Raw genomic sequence first — 26,487 nt, forward strand, 5'->3', positions numbered from 1 at the left:
AGAATCCAGGTGATGTCATCGAGGTCTGCCGGTACTATTCCTGGAAACTGGCAATAGTTTTGAGACAACATGGGCAACAGGTATGTTCCGGCAATCCTGTTGAAAATTCTATGGTATTTCTATTGAACAAATTTTACAACCGGGTGAGACAACCTACCCAAGATGAGAGGTGGAGTTTGTTTGGATAGGTACATGTATTTTCCGGACCTGTTGTTGTCATTGTCCTACTTTAGCAACTTCCAAGCATCACATGTTGTATATATGTGGTTGGTTTATGACTTTGAGGGATTAATAAAGTTGCATTTTATTCAGTATATTCTATCTGATAGAAAGTAACTGATCCAATTTTGGAGAACTGGCTATTCCGTTAGATTGTCTAACTTGTTGTTTCACGGTTGTGCCTGTTTCTTAGTTTCTCTCTTTTCTTTTCGTGTTAGTTAGCTGTTGTGAGTTTTGCTTGCTATCATTTATCTTGTGAATGCTCCATCTTGTTTCACAGTTAAATAGTTATGTTTACTTCTATTTTTTCTTCAGTGTTCTGCCGGCCAGCTGCAAGAAAGGAAAGTGTCAAAACACACTCATAAGAAGGGTTAGTTTAATTTGCAGTTCCCAAATTCAGAAGACAAATGCGAAGACAAAATTGTCAACTACAACTGATTATCACTCTGAGTTCATGATATGTGCTTTTTTGGAACCTGTCTTGTTTCTTTCAACACATTGAAACAAAGGAGCCAATCACAAGTTGAAACATACGCTAAGCCTCCCCCAAAAGCTAAAAAATTACATTTCTTCCGAACACAGTATTCCTTTTAGATGACACAGACTTTGTAGTCCAACTTTATACTTCTCATTTAGTGAGTTTCATGACAGTTTGTGGATATCCTCATTCATAGGTAACAAGCACGATGAAATATGTGGGACATCTGAGAGGTTTTATTACTTAGGTGTGTAGTTTAATGTCAATGTATAAATTAAGCTTTATTAAGAAGTCATTCTTGACAATTCTTTCACTTACCATCTTAATTTTTGTTCTGCAACCATTACGTATGATGAGTTTTAACTTAAGTTTTATGTTTGAGAATTTTTATAGCCAGCAGTCTCAGTGACTGATTTCCTTTATGGGACATATTACTGTATGCTTGTTGTTCCATACATTGTGACTTGGGCAACATGTGTTGAATGAATTTTGAACATGTTCAATCAGGCCTTCCAAAGTCTAATAAAACATAATGAGACATGTGCGATACTGACTTTGCGTCCATGTAGAAGAGGTTATAATGTATCCGGACGATCTCACTGTAACTCATTACTAGATGTATAATGATACAGGAAATGGAAAATACTTGAAGATAAAATTCTTAACAAGTAACAATTGAATAATATAAGTTTTGATTATAGTGAGTAAACACTATGGTTAAAGATCATTAATTAGAACTTATATGAATTTTCAGATAACGTTGCGGTTTTAAAAAAGGTTATTATATTCGTAATAGATTTATTGTGCTATTACATATTATTACCAGCAATAAGCTCTTTATCGGATCTAACAATTGTAGAATTCGGGCAATGAACTCTTCTTGAATCATATAAATTTAGTGACTAAGTATACAAATTTACGGAGTTCGTGAAACATACACAATGTCTTACTTGTAGACTAAGTATACAAATTTACAGAGTTCGTGAAAACATACACAATGTCTTACTTGTAGACATTGACTACAATCGATATAAGACCACATAAATTTGTTACCTATTTACTGATTTAAAACTAACTCCCGTATGGTGTTTAGCATTAAGAATGGAATAGCAGTGAATTCAACGTTATCATAAAGAAACATGATCCCCAAGGGATATTTTATTCCCTCGAATGCGGCTGTTGTTAACTACCTTGTTACCGTTCATTAATGGTGTTACGTTTGCATGTGAGATCTTTAACTTCTGTTGGCCAGTTAGGATATCTGAGTTAGTCATCATCCGTTTCATATAACGTTTCCGGAGAAGAGAGTGAAGTCGCAATACAAATTCAACGTAACCATACACAACAATCTTAATACCATGACCCTCGTACTTCTGGGAATACAAAAGGAGAAAAAAAGGATAACTGAAACTAAAACATCCTAGACCTAAAGCCGACTACACAAAGGCCATAGTTCATCAAAATGGCTCAGCAGGGTGTAGCTGATACTAGGGGTGTTCGCGGTGCAGTTTGGTTCGGTTTTTTAATGAAAAATCATCCGATCTAATGTTATATTAATAGTGCGGTTTGGTTTGGTTCGGTTTTTTTATTAAGCCCATCCGAACCAAACCAAACCAATTAAATTCGGTTTGGTTCGGTTCAGTTTGTTCGGTTTTTAAATTGTTTTGAAAACCTTTCCTATTCTAATCATCAAATCATATCTAGGGTACTAAAATAATTAACAATTTTGCAAAATTAGTAGATGCAGATGGAACAATGATCAACTTATAAATCACTAACAAATTAGCAGAAGTATAACAAATTAAAATCATTATAATGGTGCACCAAAAATTTTGCAAAAATGGTGCACCAATTCCAAACTGAATCAAGAAATAGAACCAAACTAAGTAAAAAATACAACCAAACTAATTCCAAAACCAATTCCACAAATTCTTCCTCTTTCACCTAAGCTGTACATATCCGCCTACAGCACAAGTAAACCCAAGAATTACATAAAATGGTTTCAAACAGATTATATGCAATAGAGGTTATGAAAAAGTATAAAATAAATGGTTGGAATCATATAATGGTGAATCTTTTACACCTTCTCATCAATCTTAGGCTATCCTTGTTCAATTTCAGGAGCTTCTCATCAATCATATAATGGTGAACAGTTTCGTGAAAGTCAGCCCCATTTTTAACTACTCTGAACACAATAAAACAAAAATCGTCATCACATCATCAACACATCCAATCCAAATTTGATTTTTTTTTTATGTTAAAAAAATGAAATACGCAGATGAAATGGATCATCATAACACCATAAGCAATTGACGAATACAATTCCAAAATTGGTCAATAAATATAGTCTATTACATTCACTGTCAGCAGAAGTAATCATGTTCAAGGCACGGTCAAGAAAGACACAATAATATTAGAAATGATGGATAAATATATTCTATTAGAGTGATGTTCATAGACATGCCAACTGTCGATCGCCTGCTGAACTAATTCATGGTTCCCACAATGGCTATATACCTTAGCTCTTCCAAAGTCTTCCTCTAAACTAAAAAGTTCAGAATCAACCCTAAACCAGAATTTTCCTAAATCAAAACAGAACAAAAATTTCAAAATTAAAAAATTAAATCATAATCAACAACTCAACCATAGAATCAAGAACAAGGCAACCACAAATAAATTAAACAATGATCAAGAGCAGAAACACAATAATAATAATAATAATAATAATATAGCAAGAGTACAAAATCAAGAGCAGAAACACAACAATAAATAAAATAAAAATAGAACAACAAATAAAATGAACAATGATCAGTGAACCAACAATCAGAACAATGAATCAATAACAATGAATCAATAACAAGTAAAGCAATAAAACAATGAATTTCCCTAAAAAATGAAAAACAAATAAAACAATGAACTGAACCAGCAATAAAAATACAACCAGTAACAATGAAATCAATGAATCAATAACAAGTAAAACAATCAAACAAATTACTTAATTCATGTATTATTGTTGAAATATCTTTGAAACTAGAACAGGATGGATGGATGTTCCGTTGTGCTCAATAATTGTCTAATCTATATCAACTACTTATTTGTTCTTATAATTATGCATTATGAGTATGGATCAAAGAACACCTAAATCACAGGATTATTATGTTGATGACAACAACTTTTCTTTGTTCTTTGTTCTAGTTCAGAGACTGAAGAGCGGTATGATAAATATTTAAATAATTACATACCTAACTCGAAGGCTCGGGCTCCATGTCTCGGTAGTGCTGTGCTGGGTGGCTCGGTGCTGTGGGTGGCCAGAAACAGTGCTTGGGGTGGCGCCGGTGTGTGTCGACGACCGTGACTCCGCGAGGGTGATGCTGGCTGGGGATCGATGATGTTGTCCGTGAGGAGGAAAGGTTCGGCGGCGCTGTGAAGAAGGCTTCAGTGGCGCTGGGAAGAAGACTTCTGCGGCACTGCCAGGTGGTGGGAGGAAGGGCTTCAAGCTCGAGACTGAGAGTGCGAGAGTGTGAGACTGAGAGAATAGAGCTAGGTTTACATTTGGGGCAATTGGGGATTTGGGGGTGGGGGGATTAGGTCACGCACGTTTTGGGGGTGGGGTGGGGGGGGAGGGGGATTTGGTTTTTTAAGGTTTTTAATATACTGGTTCGGTTCGGTTCGGTTGGAGTTTTCATAATCAAAACCAAAAACTGAACTGAACCGCAATAAAAACAGCAAAATGTATTTTTTCAGTTTATTCGGTTTTCGGTTTTTTTGGTTCGGTTGGTCGATTTAGGTCGGTTCGGATCGATTTTGAACACCCCTAGCTAATACGGTTTGGCCAGGGGTTACCAACGCGTGGTTGGTGAAGAGGCGTACTCTGCCAAATTGTCAGGAAGAGTCAGAGTCAGATTCCACCAACTCCGGGTTGTTACAATGGAGAATGTACCTGTATGAGGAATGAAGCTCCCATAGCTGGACTTCACCGCCCCTATCTCCCATTGTAGTTCATAATTGACTGAGAGGGACTCGTCTAGGAGATCGTAGTTGTACTCATCAAGGTGCTTTCTAGATATTTCCTGCAAGACTCGTATCATCTCCGAGGTGGCATCTTTGCGCGCAAGGTGGGGGTCTGTCGAGAATATCACAACTGCAGACAGAGCTCCTGTACGTGTTCCTGGTGGGGTGAGCACAAAGAACCTGTGAACAATTCCCACCACGGTGAAGTCTCGTGTTTGGCTCTAGTAATAAGGTGCCGGTCGAGAGAGCTCTTTGCATAGTTGGCGGAGAGCTGTTTGGCGGCTCCTCCAAACAGCGACCTTGCTCCAGTCACGATCCAGAATCATCTCGTCGGCTACAAAGAGAAAAAATTGTTTCATTAGGTAGCTCGAAATGCAGGCATGGGAATGCCTTGAACCCCAGTTGGCAAGGTAAAAAAATTGAATCATCTATACGTGAATCGGTAAGAAGAATTACCTGCTCCCCTTCTTCGTGTGTTGCTTATGAGCCTAGCGACCTCGTCGGGATTTTTTGCTGCCCACCATTCCTGCCTTATTCGCTCCACAACGGAGACGCGTTCCGGCACGTCGCCTCGTGCGTCAGCGATTAGAGCACGGATGTGATCCACGGATGCTGCCTCTTCATAAGTTCCTTGAGCCGGGTTGCTGGTAGACATTGCTTGGTTTGGACACCCATGAAGCAGTTATCTACGCCTGTGAATTCTTGGAGCAGGATGACAGATTCAGTGCCTTCGTTGAAGTATAGCGTAATGCTATTGTGGGTTCCCCATATATAATATAGAAAAATGTTCACATGTGCCAGGCAACTTTATTGGCATATTGCTATGCCGTAATGCAGAGTCGCTGAGATATATATTAAAAATTACAAGGGTGGAGATGGATTCGTAGTAATGTGAGAGAGTAAGGAGACATACATTGTTTGATTGGTCTTCTACCAATCTTGAAGCGGAAACCGAATTAGAATTGGTCAAGATTACATGGTGGGCAGTTGAATTACAATTTTTTGTGTCTACTTCAACCAGAAAAATTTATATTCCAGCCAAAAAAACAAATAAAATTCATACTAAGATATTATTTCTTAATTGCAACGAATAACATATAAAATAAATATATTTTATTTTAATTCGCGATATACGATAAATTATTTCATTTAGTTATTAAAAACATGTTAAATAGCTATATTTATTAAAAATATTATTAATGTAGATTTTTACCTAAAATATTACATGTATGATTACATACAAAAATTGAGGCTTTTTACGGAAAAAAACACCAGTAACAATTTTTAGTTGTTACATTTATACCTAAGAACAGTAATAGAAACAAAAAATACATAATATTATTATTTCTTGAAACTATTTAAATATCTAACAAAATTAGATACGTCGACATTATATGTGTATAAGGATATGTACATATATATTTCATAATGAATTTAAAATCATGTATTTTTTTTTTTTGTTTGTTTATAAGTGCAGGTAAAAAAAATGAATTTGGTTTAGTCAAGATGAATACGAGTTGTTTTTAGTGTATACAAATAAAGTAATTATTTTTTCCTACTATTTCACGTGTTATTTATTTACATTTTAACATGTTCTATTATTATGGACTTCACTAATTTTTTTTAAAAGGTTTTTTTTTTCTTATTACAATTCAACGATCACTAAAATGTGATACCTTTATTGTGCACAAGCTATATTGGCTCATTTTAGACATTTATTGTGTATAATTTGTCTTAATCGAATAAATTGATTATCAACGTATTTTAGTTTTAAGTATTTAAATATGGTAAAAATCGTACATTCTAAGTTTAACTTATTCCACATAATTTTTCGTAAGATCGAACCCTAAGTTGGTGCTAAAATGAAACAAATTTAAAAATTCTTGTTTACATCAACAAAGACTTGCAAAATGATATCTACCAAATGAAATTACTATGTTTCGTTTTGCTCATAACTCAGTATTCTAGTCGAAATAAATGTGGTGTTAATAGGATCACTTCATAAAATAAGAAAATATTATAGGTGACAATAGAATTATAAAAACAAAAATATAATTTATTTGAATTAGATTATATAAATTTTGAAAGTTAAACCTAAAATTTAATTTAAATCTAATGAAAATTGTTTTCAATTTTGATGTATTTTATAATTAAATTTAAATTAGATCATATCGAATTAAATTTAAATTGTTTTTATACGATGTCTTAAATCATATGTCCAACTTGAATTAGAAACTTATGATTACAATTTTTGTGTTATTTAAATTATATTTTTGTATTATTCAACTAAATTTTCTATATTTCTTAATTAATTATTTTGTGTGTCTTAAAATTTGTGTTTTTCTTCTATTATTCAACTAAAAAATTGCATAATTTAAAATTACTTTATTTAAAAAAATATTTTTTACATAATAATAAACAAAAAATGTTTTTATAATTATTATATCTAAATATAATTGATAAATAAAAATATTTTTTTACATGAAATATTTAAATATAAAATTATTTTTATTTTTTGAAACAATCTTTTGAATAAAAATAACTAAAAAAATTATTTTTTATAAATTCACCTAAATAAGTCCTTAATCTTTGAATATTCTAGGCTTACTATAATACATAAATCTTGTAATTCCAAATTTATCCACAAATAACATATTCAACACTTCAAAATTTGATTTCATTTTATTTTCAAACGTTGTTTTAATAATTTTTATAGCTGAAAAAATTCATTGAAATAAAGTTTGTTGTCACAGGAAAAATAAAAATTTTAAATATTTTTTACGAAAAATATATAAAAAACATTAATTAATAATTAACAGTAATGATAAAAACTAATAAAATCTAATGGCTTTGAACATTTTCCATTACAAATTTATTATATATTCATGCATAATACATTTATTATTATTATTATTATTATTATTATTATTATTATTATTATTATTTAAAAAGCTACTTTCTATTGATTGTTACTATTAAGGTTACACATACTGAGTTATTCACATATCATTGTTTTATGTCCAATATATTAACATATAATTAATTAATAATACACATATTGCATGCACCAATAATAATAATAATAATAATAATAATAATAATAATAATAATAATAATAATAATAATAATAATAATAATAATAATAATAATAATAATAATAATAATAATAAATTATAAAAATTAGGAGAGGGACATTTTTTAATTTTGATATTGGTCTTCTGTTGGTAGTTTTCAGCTTTGATAAAGTTTGATGTGTTTTACTATAATATAAAATCTATAAATGTAACTCTCAGAAAATTATTTTTTAAATATATAAATCTGACAATTATATTTGTCATTTTGATTTTTAAATTTTTTAACATATGTTAATCGAATCTGTCAATTTATTTTATGATGAAATAAAAAATTATACCAACACAGATCGATTTTTCGAATTTATGTATCCCAAAAGTTAAATTGCGTATTGAGAATTCGAATCTTTAGATAAAGTTTTTTTTTTTTTTTTTTTTTTTTGTATGCTCGTGTAAAATCACGAAGTAATCAAAGTTCAATGTTAACAAAATTGGTACAATTAATTTTAATAATAGGTGATTATAGTTAAGTGGTTGGATAAATAAAAATAATTTTTGTAAAAAAACATAAACAATATTATTTTGCTTAACTTAAAGGTTCGTTTATCTTAACTCCTTTTATAATCTCACTTCACAGTTAAAGGTTTATTGTATTTTTTCATTTTATGTATACTTAATATTATAAAATATGAATTTAATTTTGATGTTTTATCAGTGTAAAATAGTTTTACATATGCATTTAATTACGTAGCACTGCATCAGTAATGATAACTATCTTTTACATTGATTACGTGAATGGTCATCTAAAAGAACGAATTTTATTGCGCGACTGTATAAAACAGTTTAAACTGTAAATGTATCAAAATTAAACTCTATAAAATATTTCTTAAAACATAATTATAATGTTTCAATTAATATTTTAAATTATTTTAAAATCTTAATTAAAAATAAATTTATTTAAAAAATTTCTATTATACTGTTCGCTTCACACATATTTATTATATAAAATTTGTTTGTATCGTATTATATTTATAGAATATTCAAAAATATACTATAAATATAATATTAAGCATACATAAGTTGTGAGTAAAAAATTTTAATTTTACATATCACCACAGAAAATCCAAAAAAACTCACTAGAAATTTATTATCATAGTACCAATTTATTAGAACAAACCACTTTAACAAACTGTTATCTGACTTATTTTTAACTAATGATATTAACGGCATTAAGAATTCAAAACAACTACTAGTAGAGAAAGAGAGAGAGTGGTATGGACGTGTCAGAACTCCAATCACACAAGGAATTCTGTCGCTTGTTATTTTTTATGTGGGAGAGAGAGAAGTGTATAACAAGAAGCTGTGAGCAGAAGTGTGTTTCACATTGGTATGGGATGTACAAATTGAATGCACCGATTTGTTTGTTTTATTTTTTTTTCAAACAAACAATCACAAATCGGACGGTCCGATTTGTGAATTCGAAAATAAAAAAATTTTTAATGTTGAAATCGGACCGTCCGATTTTTATTTTAAAAAATAAAAAATAAATAAAAAATGCAAAACGGACTCTCCGATTTGTAGTTTATTTTTTTTTCCAAACAAATCGGACCCTCCGATTTGTAATTTATTTTTCTCTTCAAACAAATCGGACTGTCCGATTTGAATAAAACACCATATAAAAAAAAACACATAATCTTCCAATAATGATGTATTACACATATATTTAAACAATATAAAAAAAATTAGCCGAATTCTGTATTCTCTCTCTATAAATTTGGTTCTGTACCATAACGTGACCCTCGTTTTCATATTATTAATGTGTTAAGTACATAAAAAATTTTATGCTAAATACTCTAAATCTTAACCCCCTAAATTTTCGTGCTCAATACTTTAAATTTTGGACCCTAAACCTTAAACTATGAGTAAAAAATTGTACAACATAAACTTTATGCCCTTATCCCTAAATCGTAATCCGTTATATTAAATCACGGATTTGTGTATGTCAAAAAAATTATCTTAGTGTAATAGAAGGAGACAATAGAATTATAGTGAGTAATGTTAAGGTCTAAAAAACTGTGGGGACTACTTTCGACAATGGTAACTGATGCGAATTTGCATTCAAATTGTTGAGTTTAATCAATATTTAATTACTTTTAGCCACTATAAATGCTACTTTGAGTTGTGTACAATTTCTGTTTATTTCAGGTAACATTCTGATGGATTTGACGGAGTTTTGTAGCAGAAAAGGAAGAAAGCAAATGATGTTGTCAATCCCAACCTCCTTGCACTCAAACAAGAATAACTTGAGTTACAGAAGTCCAATTGACGTGATTCTAGCGGCATTGGAAAGTCAACTTCCAGAGCTTTCTAATGATATATAATAGTATACCCTTTTCTTCCATTTCGTACGGACCACTTCACGCCAAACTTGAGGAAGCTCAAGCTTGGCACCAACTCAAAAGCCTCAAAGAAGAATACACGCTGCCATCTCCACGCCGAACTTGCTCAAGTTCGGCGCCAACTCAAAGGCTTCAAGAAAAGTATGTGTGCACCACTCCACGCCAAACTTGGATTCTTCCAAGTTTGGTGCCACCCTTAATGAAGCCAATGGTCCCCACTCGTCCCAGGATGCACTACATGTGAAGGCTTTGCAAATTTTGATTAAATTTTATTTTATTTATAATTAGAAAAAGATATTATTTAGTTTTAGGAATATATTTTTACATTAATTAGAATTAGATATAAAAGGAAAAAGAATCAGCCTTTCGGGCTCTTCTCCTCTCTTCTACCTCATTTTGCAATTTACAAAATCCTAGTTTTCTCTCTGAACCATGAGCAACTAAACCTCCACTGTTAAGGTTAGGAGCTCTGTCTATTGTATGGATTGATACTATTATTTTTTCTACTTTAATTCATGTACTGATTTCTATTTCAAGAATTGTTTTCATTCTTTATCTTATGAATCTGGGTGGAACGGAAGTATGACCCTTGTTCTAATTGAGTTACTGTATAACTTGAAAAAGCTCTTTACTTGAACAACAGCTAGAAAATAATTTCTCCTAAATTTCTAATTATCTGGACTTAACGGGATACGTGACATATAATCCTCTTATATTTGGATAATTAGGGTTTTTGTGGCATATAACTAGAATTGAACTTCACCCTCTAATTGGAATTAAGTGACCAAGAAATTGGCAATTGATGAAAGTTAGAGGAGACTAAAAAGGTCTAAGGAATTAGGGTTTAGTCACATATAATTTTTCATGAATAGAATCTTGCATGATTAAAATAGTTGGTAAGAAAAATTAATCTGGAAGATAGATATCTCTGAAGCCTTAACTGTTTCTCCATATATACTTCACAACTTGTTTACTGCTTGCTTTCTGATTTCTTGAATTTACTGTTAATGCTTTTGAACTCTCAAAACACCATTTTCTGTTTGTCTGACTAAGACAATCATTCAATCATTGTTGCTTGATGCATCAATCCTCGTGGGATCGACTCTCACTCACCTGAGGTATTACTTGGTACGACCCGGTGTACTTGCCGGTTAGTATGTGGGTTATAAATTCCGCACCAGTAACAAAGTATATGGCTTTAAAATTCAAAACCTTGAATTTAGTAAAATTATAAAATCTAATTGGATGACGTAGAGACACTAACAAGAAACACAACCTATTTGTAAAACTTTCTTTCGTTATTCTTGTTAATTTCTCATAGATATAATTTATCATTACATTTTTCTTCCCAAACTTTTGAAATAAAACAATGACATTAATTTAGACTTTTACAAATTATTACTAGTTTATCACCAAATAAAATACAACTTACCCTAAACCCTAAACCCGATTCCTTAAACCCTAATCACTCAACCCTAAACCCTGAACCGTAAACCCTAAATCATAAACTCGAACAAAATTTCATTAGTATATGGTCTAGGGTTAGGACCATAGAGTTTATTAGGGTTAGGAATGATAGTCCGTCTTGCCCTCACCGTGGGGTCTACAGATCCGACCTCCGCGACAGTTGTGTAGATGATTTCGCGTTTAGTGTTTTTGCCTAACGATTTTGGTTTTCGACGTAAGTGCCACAATTTTATCATTTAACCTTGTCAGCACCCAAAATCTAATCACCCGTGTCATCTCATTTTCTGCTTGTCCATTATCATGAAACCATGGAGTGAATTGCCTTTCGATACCTTCCCTTGTTCCTTTTTATAGTTTTAGTGTTCGAATATTTTTGAGGTGGATATGTCATATTTTTTCCTTTAACTTGTTGTCGTTTAAAGGTTGTAACTTACACTGGAACAGTGTGTCACTGTTCCATCGTTATTTCCTGAAGTTCAATACCCAAACCGGATTCGTCACAAATTGGGAGACTTTTTCATTGTAATTGAAAATAAATATTGTTGCAAAAACTAAAGAGTTCTCTCCAATTACAGTTAAAACTAAGTTTCATTGTCTAAAAATAAATTGGATATAAACCAACGTTGTATCTATTCCATTATATAAAAATCGGTTTTTTGTATTTAACAGTTGAGTTGATGTGGAATGCTTTTGAGAATTTTTTTGAATTTATTTTTTTAACTCATTAAACATAATTTATTATGATACATTAATTATATCAACTAATTATTGTGATTGCATATTTAAATATCACACAATTTATTATAATTTATATTAATTTATTTAGGTTGTATTTTCTAAGTTATTTCTTTTCATATTCAGATAGTATTTTTTTAATTTATTTCTTTTAATTTCGTAAACCAAACTAGCTAGGCTAATTATGTATATTAATTACTTTATTTGATTAATTATCCCATATACTGCAGGAGAACAAAACCAAATAAAATGGTACAAGAAATTATAAGAAATTGTATTTACCAATTCTCCGGTACCTCCTAACTCAATAAGTACAAAACGAATCAACCACGTACAGGGTTGGGAGTGGAGCGGGTTCTTGCCCTACCTGACTCTACCCCGCCGAACTTAAACTTCTCAACTACCCACCCCACCTATGCCTAAGAATAGTAGAATTATGTACCTTTACCCTTTCTTGCGGGCACCCTTTCCACCCCTACCCTTTCTGCCTATATTAATTCTAAACCCATTCTATCTATGTTATTCTTATACCCGCTGTATCTCTTCCATATGTCATCAAGAATGTTTAATTACAAATTTGACAATAAAATGGTGTAACATCATATTCTCTAATTGCAGGTAAAATTAAATTAACACTAAAGTTAATATAAAAATACAGCTATAATATATTACTAAGTTAACTACCAAAATATGTCACCCTCCTATCAAAAAGTAAGGGGGATTTTTTACAAAAATAGTAAATATCCTTCATCCATCCCCTTGTTTACTTCTATTTCATTCTATATTTCTCTTTACCCTTCTCACTCTGTATATAATTTAAAATTTATACATTCCATTTTGAATCTGAGTGAACCAAAGTGTATCACGAAGTATTCTCTCATTACGTTTGTAACAAAATCATTTCTCTAAAGTTAATAAACTCCCTCTTTCCTGTTTTCTTTATTGTTCTCACTCTATTCTCTTATCCTTTCTATTTTTACAGTTTTGATATACAACAAATGAAATAAACAAAATTATGTAATTTAAATAAATTTATAAAATTAAAAAATACCTTATGTTTACAATTAAATATAATTAAAAAGTAATTCCCGAATATTTTTTACATAAAAATATATTATTATCATTATTATTGTAATTCTTTTTTGGAAATTTTTTTGATTTTTAATCTAGTTTTAAATTCTCACCACATATCTTTGTAATCTATCTTTTTATTTTTTTAATCGAAAAATTAATTACATATAGATATATATTTACTGATAGAATAAATATCTTTGTACTATTTATTCTACATTACTCTTATCTTTTGTAATAATTTATAATGTCAAAATAAATTTGTCGGGCCTGCTACACATACAAGCAAAAACGGTATACAAGTTTTACAAGTTGGCCCAGCCCATAAAAAATACACGCGCAGTGATGAGCATTGAATGGAGCGTCATTTACACGCGCTCCACTCAAACGGTTACGCTTCACGTAAACCGCCCCCTTAATGGCAAACTCTTCCACTTCTTCCACTTCTCAAAGCCATTCAGAGAAAAAGCAACCCTTCCATTTTCGAGCAACGTTCGAAACTCAAGATATACACCTCGTCGCTAACATTCGAAAACTCCATCAACACACCATAGAACTCTCGATCAAGAATCTCCAGAGAGAACAAAGCTATAATACTCAAGGTACGTTACATTACCATTGCTGTATATTTTCCATATTTCGAACTAGATTTTACTGTTCTTCTACGTTGTTGTACGTTCTACTGTTCTTCTTGCTCTACGTCTCATTTTACAGTTTATAATGTTCTACTTGTTCTAGGTTTCACTATTATTCTTGATTCTATGTTACACTGTTCTTCTTCGTTCTTCTAGGTGTTACTGTTCTTGTTCTTCCAGTTCTTCTGGTAACTGATTTTTGGGAGTATATTCCGTAGTTTGGTGGGTGTATATGAGCTAATATACATGGGTGTATATGGCGCAAATTGTTGGGTGTATTTTTCTGAACTGATATACTGTAATAGCCAGCAGTTACAACTGTTCTTATATTTGCTTGTCCATGGGTGTATATTGCTTTACCTTGTATATTGATGCATGTTTGAGTGATACCTGACTGATATATATGGGTGTATCTGAATCATATCTATGGGTGTATCTGACTGATATATATGGGTGTATCTGAATCATATCTATGGGTGTATCTTACTGTTATCTATGGGTGTATCTAACTCATATATATGGGTGTATATTACTGATAACTTTGTGTGTATTTTTCATTTCAGAGAAAATGGCAGCAAGAAACCAACCTGGAAGAAACGTAAGAACAAATATATGTCTTACCTGAAATTAGTTTTATATAATAGAAACATATCTGACTATAATTTTGTTTCTGTTTACAGCAAACAAAAGACCTTAAGTGTGCAACACATCTGATAAGTGATAAATTCAGAAACATGAGTGAGGAGAAGAAAACGATTGTGAGGGATTTGGGATTCGGTGGCTTGATGCACATCCCACCACTAAGGGTGCATCAGCAAGTGTTAAGGGAGCTGGCTAACAACTTCAAATTGGGGGAGAACAGACTGGAAACCGGATACGGTTCTTTTAAAATAACCCCAAGAAAAATAGGTCATGCGCTTGGCATCAACGCAACAGGTAACTCGCTAAAAATTATGGGTGTATATTAACTGACGCTTGGGTGTATTTTAGTTGATGCTTGGGTGTATTTGATTCGATATTCATACTTTGTTGTTTTTCTTTTTGTAGGAGATCTATTTCCTCAGAAAGTCGATTATAAGAAACTTTCTGAGGATGGCAAAGTAATTTTTAGAAGATTCCAGGGTAAGACCCTCAAAAGTCTTATAGATGAGATGATGGATATTGGCGTTGGTAACGAAGAGGATCGCCTGATGTTCAAGAGGATTTTCATCCTCTATATACAGATGGCGTTCCTTTTGCAAACGACAATAAACAAAATCTCGCATGTACACCTGGCCCCAATTTTTGAGATGGACAGCATAACGGAGTGAAACTGGAGAGGGCATGTTTTGACCTTTATCGTCAAGGGCATAACCGACTACAAGGAGAAAAAGAAGAAGGCAATTGATGGCTGCCTCTTTGCCCTGATGATAATATACTTTCATCTTTCTAAAAATAAAGGCAAGAAAAGGGCTGAAAGACCGCCAAAACCCTGGATTAGCAACTGGAGTAAGGAGCAGTTGGTCGAAAGAATGAATGCAGAAACAGAGAAAATTTTGGTAAGTTGAACATAATATGTTGAGTGTATATTTATTTATCTGAATGCTGCTAAATAAATTATCTGATGTTTCAGAGGATTGTAAAGATGGCGCAAACAAGAGAGAAAATGAAAAAAATAGAGAAAACAGAAAAAAACAACAAATCAAAAAAACAAAAAAAAGGAAGGCAAGTTCAACATCGTCTTCGGAGGAAGAAACAACTAATAGTGACAGTTCTACCTCTGAGTCTGAGACTCAAGAAGACTCGGAAGATTCAGCAAGAAAACAACCCAGCAAAAAGGGAAAAAAGTAAGTACCATACTTGGGTGTATTTTCTTTCTCGGGTTGGGTGTATTTTGTGGAACCATTTGGGTGTATTTTGTTTATCAAGTTGGTTGTATGTTGTTTATTAACTTGGGTGTATTTCGTTTGTTGTGTTGGGTGTATATTATCCATTCAGTTGGTTGTATCTTGTGCATTCATCTGGGTGTATTTTATATCTTTAGTATGTTCTAAATAGTGATTGTTTGCCTTCCAGAATGGACTCCAAAAAAAGGAAGAAGAGTCAAGAGGATTCAGATTCTTATTCAGAATCCGAATCAACTGATGAGTAATGTTCTGAAATTATTACTCCTTTCTTTTGGCTTCATTATCAAGATTTTGTGTATTAACTGAAGTGTCTCTTATTAACTTATAGAAGCGAAGAATCATCACCGGTGGAGAAGCAAAGAAAAAAGAAAAAGACACAAAGAACACCAAAAAAGTAAGCACTTCTTTGGACAATATTCTGTGATAAAATTAATTTTTTATTTCTGATTCATACTTGTTTTTTCACCCAGAACACAATCCAAAATGAAAAAGGTTGTTGCTGAGCATTCATCTCCTGAAGAAGATCAATCCTATGATGGGTACAGTAATACGTAAGCTATATTACCGTCATCATCATAATTATTTTGGTTAACATCTTCTTTTATGAATGTAGTGAGAGATATGAAATATCAAGTGAAGATCTAGATGAATTGTTAAGGAAAAACGATGAAAATTCTGGTGCACAGAGGTATGTCTTGATGGGGTGTATATTTCAGATTTTACTGTGTTTTCTTTGCTAATAATTGTTTCTTATTTCGCAGGGAGAAGGAAGCTGACATGCGATCGACAGAAAGTCGCTATGTCTCTTCTGAAACGTAAGATGCTTTATTAATAAAATCTTTTTATCATGATTTACGTGTATCATATTTTGTCTGAAATAACATGAAATCTGTTCAGAATACCGGACGTCAACTTGGGAAGTGATGATCCTTCCTCTCAAAGACACACAGAACAAAGTAGTGTAAACAGTCCTGCAGAGAGCATGTAATTTCTCTTTCAAAGAACCGTTACTTTCGTTCTTTTATTACCTTCTGCTTCTAATTCTGTATATATTTTCTTTTAGAAAAAAATTCCTTTATTATTTTATTCGAGAAAAAAAAGGCAGGAAAAAAAAAAGCAAAAACTGCAAGTATGTAAGTTCTCAAAAAACAAAGCCTATGTTCCTTTTGAATTGTTCGGGTGTATTTTTTGACTCTCTTTGGGTGTATTTTAGGTTGAGTCTTGTTCAAGAATCAGCCAGTGAGCCGGCTGATTCGAATATAATGGTTGTGAGGGAAGAGACACCGTCGTAAGCGCTTGCAATGTGAGTTTTTCAAGAATATTTCAACCTTATAACCTTATTATTTTCAAAGGCGTTGTTAACCTTTTATTTTTCTTCTTGTTTAGAGTTCTGATTCAAGTTTTCGTGCCAGTGTCCCAAACAACCACCGTGCCGGAATTTGATGAAACACCTGAGACAGAATTTTATGCAACCCCTCTGCTACAAATTAAAGGAACTACAAAAATGTAAGAAATAGTATTGGGTGTATATTTGTTTCGATTTTGGGTGTATATTGGGTTACAGTTCGGGTGTATATTTGTTTTGAAATTGGGTGTATATTTGCTTACAGTTTGCGTGTATATTGATCCTGAATAGTTTTTTTTTGTCATGATTAATTTGATGTGCCGTGCAGCACTCCTGAACCCCCCCCCCCAACAACTTGAAGAAAGCACAGCCACACTTCCCCCAACTCCATCAAAAAGGTAAGTTTATCAGAGTAAAATCAATGTATGGGTGTATATTGGGTTACAGTTTGGGTGTATATTGGGTTACAGTTTGGGTGTATATTGTTCCAAAATAATTTTTCTTATGTCATTATTAATTTTCTGTGCCGTGCAGCACTCTTAAACCCCCCCCCCCCAAAAACTTGAAGAAAGCACACCCACGCTTCCCCCAACTCCATCTAAAAGGTAAGTTCATCAGACTAAAATCAATCTTTGCTTATCATCCGTATATTCTTACTCTTACAATACGTTATACATGATCACACAGTTATCCAGCTGAAGAAGACGCTGCTGCGCTGATGATGATGGCACGAACAGCATCGTATGTTCCTAAAACAGATCCAATGCCATCATTCAACCTGGGCTTCACTGATTCAAGCCAAGAAAAAGCAGCAACGCAGGAGGGAGCGTCAACACAGGAGGCAGATAGGGCAAAAACTCCAAAAACTGCAAATTTGCTGGAACAACTAGAGGATTTGGTACAAAAAATAGCAAGCAGTGCGGCGAAAGAAGAAAGTAAAAGTCCACAAATTCAAAAGGAGACTGGCGGAGAAAGTTCTGGGAAGTTTGAAACTCCTGCGAGAATAAATCAGAATACGGATGATATGAAAGAGAAGTGCTACATCTGGGCGACGCGAGTGAAGACATACGCAGATGACAGTACTAATGAGTTTGACAACCTGTGCACTCTGATTGCCCAAGACAAATACATTTTGAATAGAATGCACCTTGCATCGCTCCAGGCAGGAACTTATATAGAATCTGAGGTAATATTAGAATAACATTAATGTTTTAACACCAAAGTTAAATGCATTGTTTATTAATGTAAATTGATTTCGGCATATATTTCTAGATTGTATCTGCCATGTGCCTCATCCTCAACCAGAAAAATGATAAAAGGTTTCAAGAACAAGTATACTGTCTCCCCCCTGATATTGTGGTAAGTGTTACTTCTACGAATTTTGGTTGTATTTTATGTATTCCTTAGGGTGTATATTCTCTGATCAACGGGTCTGTTTTTGTATTCATTTGGGTGTATTTTTTACGTTCAATTGGGTGTAAGTTGTGTAGTCGTTTGGATTTATTTAAAGTATTCACTTGGGTGTATTTTTAGTATTTCATTTGTTGTTTCACAATTGTTGCAGAGCATGGCCGTTTCGAAGCACCCAAACGGGGAATTCATATCACCTAAAACCAATAAGGAATTCAAGGTGGAAGACTACCTAATGTTTATTTCCTTCATAGATGGAAAAAAATTAGCTTCGCATCGATATGTGAGTTTTCATTTGTAAAATTTGTTAGTACCATTCTTTACTTATATGCCAAATAAAATAATACACTATTGAAATGTGGCAATCCTTCAGATTTTTGCGCCTGTTTGCTACTCGGGCCATTGGTGGTTATGGGTGATTGATACAACAAAGGGGAGATTTTATATACTTGACCCACTACACAAGAAAGCTCCAAGCGATGGGAGAAAGCAGCTTAATAAATTCACTGTAAGTTGGTTCTGTGTTCTTTATTTTAATAGATAGGTGTATTTCAATTCAATATAAGGTGTATGTATGTTTTGATTTGGGTGTAAGTATTTTCTCTTTTGGGTGTATTTCATTCGGGTGTATTACTGATTTGTTTTGTTTTTAAGGGATATGTAATTTCAAGAATTAGAGCATATACCGGCGGGGCACCTCTGAAGAAAAAGGAGAATGAGTTGGAAATTAAAGCAACATACGTTAAAATCTCAGGCCAAAAATCAAGGTATAAAATTGTGACTCTGAACATTAAACTTTCCTAAATGAGATTTGTAATTTATTTTCTTCGTTTTCAGCTATGACTGTGCTATTTACGTTATGAAGTGGCTTGAGTTAATTGAGCCCGAAAACATTAAAAGGGCGAAGTATGAATGAGATAATTGGCCACAGGTAACTGTCTTTAAAACTATATAGCTCTGTATTACTTTACTGGAATTAATATTGTTATTTAAACAGAATATACTTTTTAATTATAGGAGGAGGCGGACCACTATAGAGTAGAATATGCTTCGCGGATACCATTCAGTGAAATGAATAAAGATAGAGATCAAGCAATTAGAGCGAGTAATACAATAAGACTGTCCAAGCCATCGTCAGTCTTATTGAGTCCATTTTGTCAGATAAATTCTACTGATGTAGAAACTGAGTAATATGACTGCTAGCTAGTTTGTAAATTGAACAAATGCTGTAAAAATTTGCCATTTATAAACAACTTCTGTTCAATGAAATTTTTTTCCATAGTTAAACTGTCTGTGCTGTTAAACTGTCTGTGCTGTATTCAAAAGCTATGTATTACATGTGGTAAAATATGAAGGAAAACATCAAGGCATATGTAAACAGAAATTATAAACTTTTACACCCAACGGAAGTTTAATATACACCCAAGATTGCTTAAATATACACCCAAACTGTCTGTGCTGTTAAACTGTCTGTGCTGTATTCAAAATGTATGAATTATAGGTACTATAATATGAAGAAAAACATCAAATCAAATATACACCCATAACCTGCGATTTTTTACACCCAACCAAAGTTGAATATACACCCTGAAATCTATCCCCTCCATGAACCCTAAACACTTAAAACCTAAACCCTTACCCCCTAACCTGTAAACCCTAAAACCCTGAACCCTAATATTATATATATGTATCTATATGTAAAATGTGAATCACAAGAAAATTCAGAAAAATACATCCAAAAGAACAGTGCTTTTACACCCAAATTCTGTAACTATACAGCCAAAGAGTTATCCCCTGCTCCTAGTACCCTAAACTGATAATTCATAACATGTCCTTGATATTGGCTGGAATTTAAATGCACCACTGATGCGGCATCAAACAAGTTTATCTGAATATAAAAAACTCACATATTAGCTAAACTATTAACGAGAAAAATAAACTCAATCACCACAAATTTAAAGAACATTACTTTTACCTCGCTTAAAACTTTCGTTTTCTTCTTCTTTGTGGCATTTGCGATCTGTTTGTCCAACTTTGAACCTACCTATTTTTTGGACGTTCTCTTGTTCAAATCCTTGGCGGGCTTTGAAGCTCGTTAATGGATTCCAAGTTGGCGTCTTCGTGGGATAAAGAAGATGTCCCCTTCCTTTTGGCTTTTAATGATTCCATCTCAGCCATGACGTTATCATACGCACGGTGCAGAATTGCAGTCAGCTCCTCCGATTCGGATGCAAATTCGCAAATATTTTGCGAACGAAAAACCAATTGGTCAAACCTCTTGCTTCTTGGATCCAACAGTGGCTCGTCGTGGCTGCTCTTGATGTGTGTGTGTTGCCTCTTTACCTTCTTGCTCCATCGTTCCAGTATATATCTCGGTGACACTTGGCTTACTCGTTCAAAGCTTAACACGCTTAGTGCGTGACAACACAGTATACCTCTCGACTCGAATAATAAGCATTGGAATTTTACCTCGGCTGCAACTGAGTCGTAAGTAACCACAAACTTGTTGAATATTGAGCTGGAAACTTGTTCTCCGACTTCGTATACTGAATAGCCTAGAGCGGAATTCGTTAATCTGGTGATGCAATTCGCCTTTCCTCTGAATTGCGCTTGGACTTCCCTAAACTTTTGATGAGTGTACACATCTTGAAACTGAGCTTCAATAGAGGATTTGGTTGCACACGGTATGACCGTATGAAAATCTGCAGCATCTGATTCTCTCTCTGCTTGCTCCCTGCTTCCGAGGCAATTATCGTATTATTTGACGAACTGAATAAGCGAGCTGTTCCGGGTGATAAACTTGTTAAAAAATGAATGCATGCTCTCGCTCCTTTGTGTGCTTCTCATCCCTGCCCAGAAGTGGTGATCCAGATAGATAGGAACCCATATATGACGGTCTTCATACAGATCTGCATAATACACCCAAACACGGACTATAAATACACCCGAAAAAAATGTAAGTTACACCTCTACTGTAGATTTTTAACAAACATTACCTGAAAGTCACTTGTTGTCCACAAGACCAAAATTCAGCAGGAAATCATTCCAATTCCTATCGAATGAGTCTTTGCTATGAGAGTTCCAAACAACTTGGCTCATTTCTTGTTCGATATCTGCATGTCCCTTGTACCCGTTTAATTTGCTTGGTATCTTCTTCATGATGTGCCAAATACACCAACGGTGAATTGTTGTTGGCATACAGGCCTCTAAAGCCCTTTTCATTGATGCGCATTGATCGGTGAGAAACCCTTTCGGAGCATTTCCTCCCATGTAATGAAGCCAATATTCAAATAACCATTTGAATGATTCAATTTCTTCGTTTTTCATCAAAGAGCATCCGAGAAGTGTTGATTGACCGTGGTGATTCACCCCGACAAAAGAACCACAAACCAAATTATACCTGAACAGATTACCATAGTGTAGAATGCAAAATCATTAGGTACACCCAACAAATGCTTCGTATACACCCAAAAAAATAGCCAATATACACCTCTGTTGCGGATTCATAAAAATACATTAATTTAGCATCATAAACAGGGGCAGTTTGTTACCTGTTTGTATTGTAGGTGGTGTCAAATGAAATAACATCTCTGAAATACTCAAAGGCAGCTCTGCTTCTTGCATCGGCCCAAAAAGCCAGCTTAATCGATTGATCCTCCTCGAGTTCGAGCTCAAAATAGAAATTCTGATTCTTCTCTTTCATTCTTAACAAATATTTCCCGAATTCCTTTGCATCTTCTTGTTTGGAAACATTCCGCACTTCCCTGATAATGTAATTCCTCACATCCTTTTCGATAAAATTTAACTCGCGGTGACCCCTGGCAGCCGCAACAAATGATTGGTAGGTTTTGCTTGGTCTGATACCGGCCTCTTCGTTATTCTCTATTGTACGACGAATGGACATGCTTAGTTCCCTGTGCTGTTTGAGCATCTCTGCTTTACTTGGACAGCAGGGGTGTGAATGATCCAGCACAACCTTTGAAATGATCCAAGCACCGACATCCTTCAATGTGTGTATATAAATTCTTGCAGAACAGTTTAAACTGGCTGTTGGATTGGTCTTCTCGGTCGGAGATATTTTAGATTTCCATTTTTCCTCTCTGCTACATGTAATCAATTGATTCTTAATCTTGTTTCCCTTCCTATTTGTTCTCCAAACTTTTGTAGAAAAACCTGCAGCCTTGGCATAGTTCCTGTAAAATTTTCCAGCATCTTCAAGGGTGGTAAAGGTCATTCCAACCTTCGGAACAAACTGGTCATCAACAACAGAGAGAGGCTGCAGAATACACCATGTCAAAAACTAAAAATATACCCAATCATTGCTGATATAATACACCCGAACCGCAACAACTCAACTAAAATAACAAAAAAAAAACCATAAACTATAAATACACAAGCTGCAGAATACACCATGTCAAAAACTAAAAACACACCCAATCATGTCTGATATAATACACCTGAACGACAACAAAGCTAACAACAGAAAAACCCATAAACTGTAAATACACCCACACTTCTCGCAAAAATACACCCAAAAAAGTTCTGATCTACACCCGAGCGTCTGCTATAAATTCCAGATAATTAATCAAAACTAATACATTACATTCAATCGACAGATTCATGTTAACGTGTTAGTTCAATGTTCAGGAATTTTTCAGGTACACAATGTTATTCAAATGACTGCAACAAAATTCAGAGTATGTAAATAAAACCTCAGGGACTTCGTTAGATTCAAATTCATAATCCACTTCACCCTGATTCAGCTGACAATCTGAGCTTGAATCATCCATAATCTTCAAAACGAGTTCAAACTTTGATTTCAGAAAACAATAAATCAAAGGAGAACGAAGCTGGAGTTACAGAGAGAAGAACTAACGTAAATGACGAAGAACATACCAGTGAGAAAGGAGAGGAAAAGAACGATGGAGAAGAAGGAGAGAAGACGCGCGAGAAGAAGAACAAGCAAATCCGCAAATAACAAAAATGAAGATGGAAATAAATCTTTTAAATTTGGTAGTTAGATAAAAGCAGGAGCCCTAATATAGTGCGTGTATACGACGTATGTGTAGCAGCGCGTTTTGGATTTTATTTGTTAATGAACTTGTAAAGCATACAAGCCATTAGGGCTTGTATGTAGAGCTTTTCTGTAAATTTATATGCATTCTAAAAAATTAATATTCCAGTAAAATGGTCACGAGACTCACAATTAGTGCATACTCGAATTAAAATAAGGGTTGCAAATTATTATTATTATTATTATTATTATTATTATTATTATTATTATTATTATTATTATTATTATATAAAAATTAGATTTTTGCATTTAATGATGGAGCTGACGTGGCATGCTTCTGAGAGTGTTTTTCGATTTATTTTTTTTAACTCATTAAATGCAAGTTATTACGATAAACTAACTATATCAACTAATTAATTTGATTAGATATTTAAATATCATATATTTATTATAATTTATATCAATTTAATTTGGTAATATTTTCTAATTCATTTATTTTAATATTCTGTTAGTATTTTTTAATTTACTTCTTTTAATTTATTAAACCAAATTTATTGTGTGTACTAATTAATTAATTTGATTAATTTATTAGTCATTAAATAATAAATTTATGAATAAAATAAACAACTTGAGATATTTTCAACTAATAATTAAATCAAATCAAATCAAATAATATATATTAAGCTAAATTCAAATCATGTGAATTAAAGACTAAATTAAAATAAGCAGAAAAGCTCTACATACAAGCCCTAATGGCTTGTATGCTTTACAAGTTCATTAACAAATAAAATCCAAAACGTGTTGCTACACATACGTCGTATACACGCGCTATATTAAGGCTCCCGCTTTTATCTAACTACCAAATTTAAAAGATTTCTTTCCTTCTTCGTTTTCGTTATTTGCGAATTTGCTCGTTCTTCTTCTCGCACGTCTTCTCTCCTTCTTCTCCATCGTTCTTTTCCTCTCCTTTCTCACTGGTATGTTCTTCGTCATTTACGTTAGTTCTTCTCTCTGCAACTCCAGCTTCGTTCTCCTTTGATTTGTTGTTTTTTAAAATCAAAGTTTGAACTTGTTTTGAAGATTATGGATGATTCAAGCTCAGATTGTCAGCTGAATCAGGGCGAAGTGAATTATGAATTTGAATCTAACGAAGTCCCTGAGGTTTGATTTACATACTCTGAATTTTGTTGCAGTCATTTGAATAACATTGTGTAGCTGAAAAATTCCTGAACATTGAACTAACACGTTAACATGAATCTGTCGATTGAATGTAATGTATTAGTTTTGATTAATTATCTGGAATTTATAGCAAACGCTCGGGTGTAGATCAGAACTTTTTTGGGTGTATTTTTGCGAGAAGTGTGGGTGTATTTACAGTTTATGGGTTTTTCTGTTGTTAGCTTTGTTGTCGTTCGGGTGTATTATATCAGACATGATTGTGTGTGTTTTTAGTTTTTGACATGGTGTATTTTGCAGCTTGTGTATTTACAGTTTATGGTTTTTTTTTGTTATTTTAGTTGAGTTGTTGCGGTTCGGGTGTATTATATCAGCAATGATTGGGTGTATTTTTAGTTTTTGACATGGTGTATTCTGCAGCCTCTCTCTGTTGTTGATGACCAGTTTGTTCCGAAGGTTGGAATGACCTTTACCACCCTTGAAGATGCTAGAAAATTTTACAGGAACTATGCCAAGGCTGCAGGTTTTTCTACAAGAGTTCGGAGCATAAATAGAAAGGGAAACGAGATTAAGAATCAATTGATTACATGTAGCAGAGAGGAAAAATGGAAATCTAAAATATCTCCGACCGAGAAGACCAATCCAACAGCCGGTTTAAACTGTCCTGCAAGAATTTATATACACACATTGAAGGATGTCAGTGCTTGGATCATTTCAAAGGTTGTGCTGGATCATTCACACCCCTGCTGTCCAAGTAAAGCAGAGATGCTCAAACAGCACAGGGAACTAAGCATGTCCATTCGTCGTACAATAGAGAATAACGAGGAGGCCGGTATCAGACCAAGCAAAACCTACCAATCATTTGTTGCGGCTGCCGGGGGTCACCGCGAGTTAAATTTTATCAAAAAGGATGTGAGGAATTACATTATCAGGGAAGTGCGGAATGTTTCCGAACAAGAAGATGCAAAGGAATTCGGGACATATTTGTTAAGAATGAAAGAGAAGAATCAGAATTTCTATTTTGAGCTCGAACTCGAGGAGGATCAATCGATTGGCTTTTTGAGCCGATGCAAGAAGCAGAGCTGCTTTTGAGTATTTCGGAGACGTTATTTCATTTGACACCACCTACAATACAAACAGGTAACAAACTGCCCCTGTTTATGATGCTAAATTAATGTATTTTTATGAATCCGCAGCAGAGGTGTATATTGGCTATTTTTTTTGGGTGTATACGAAGCATTTGTTGGGTCTACCTAATGATTTTGCATTCTACACTATGGTAATCTGTTTCAGGTATAATTTGGTTTGTGGTTCTTTTGTCGGGGTGAATCACCACGGTCAGTCAACACTTCTCGGATGCTCTTTGATGAAAAACGAAGAAATTGAATCATTCAAACGGTTATTTGAATGTTGGCTTCGTTGCATGGGAGGAAACGCTCCGAAAGGGTTTCTCACTGATCAATGCGCATTAATGAAAAGGGCTTTAGAGGCCTGTATGCCAACAACAATTCACCGTTGGTGTATTTGGCACATCATGAAGAAGATACCAAGCAAATTAAACGGGTACAAG

The sequence above is a fragment of the Arachis ipaensis genome, chromosome B3 (assembly GCF_059453495.1).
Source record: "Arachis ipaensis isolate K30076 ecotype BB chromosome B3, ASM5945349v1, whole genome shotgun sequence".
NCBI lineage: Eukaryota > Viridiplantae > Streptophyta > Magnoliopsida > Fabales > Fabaceae > Arachis > Arachis ipaensis.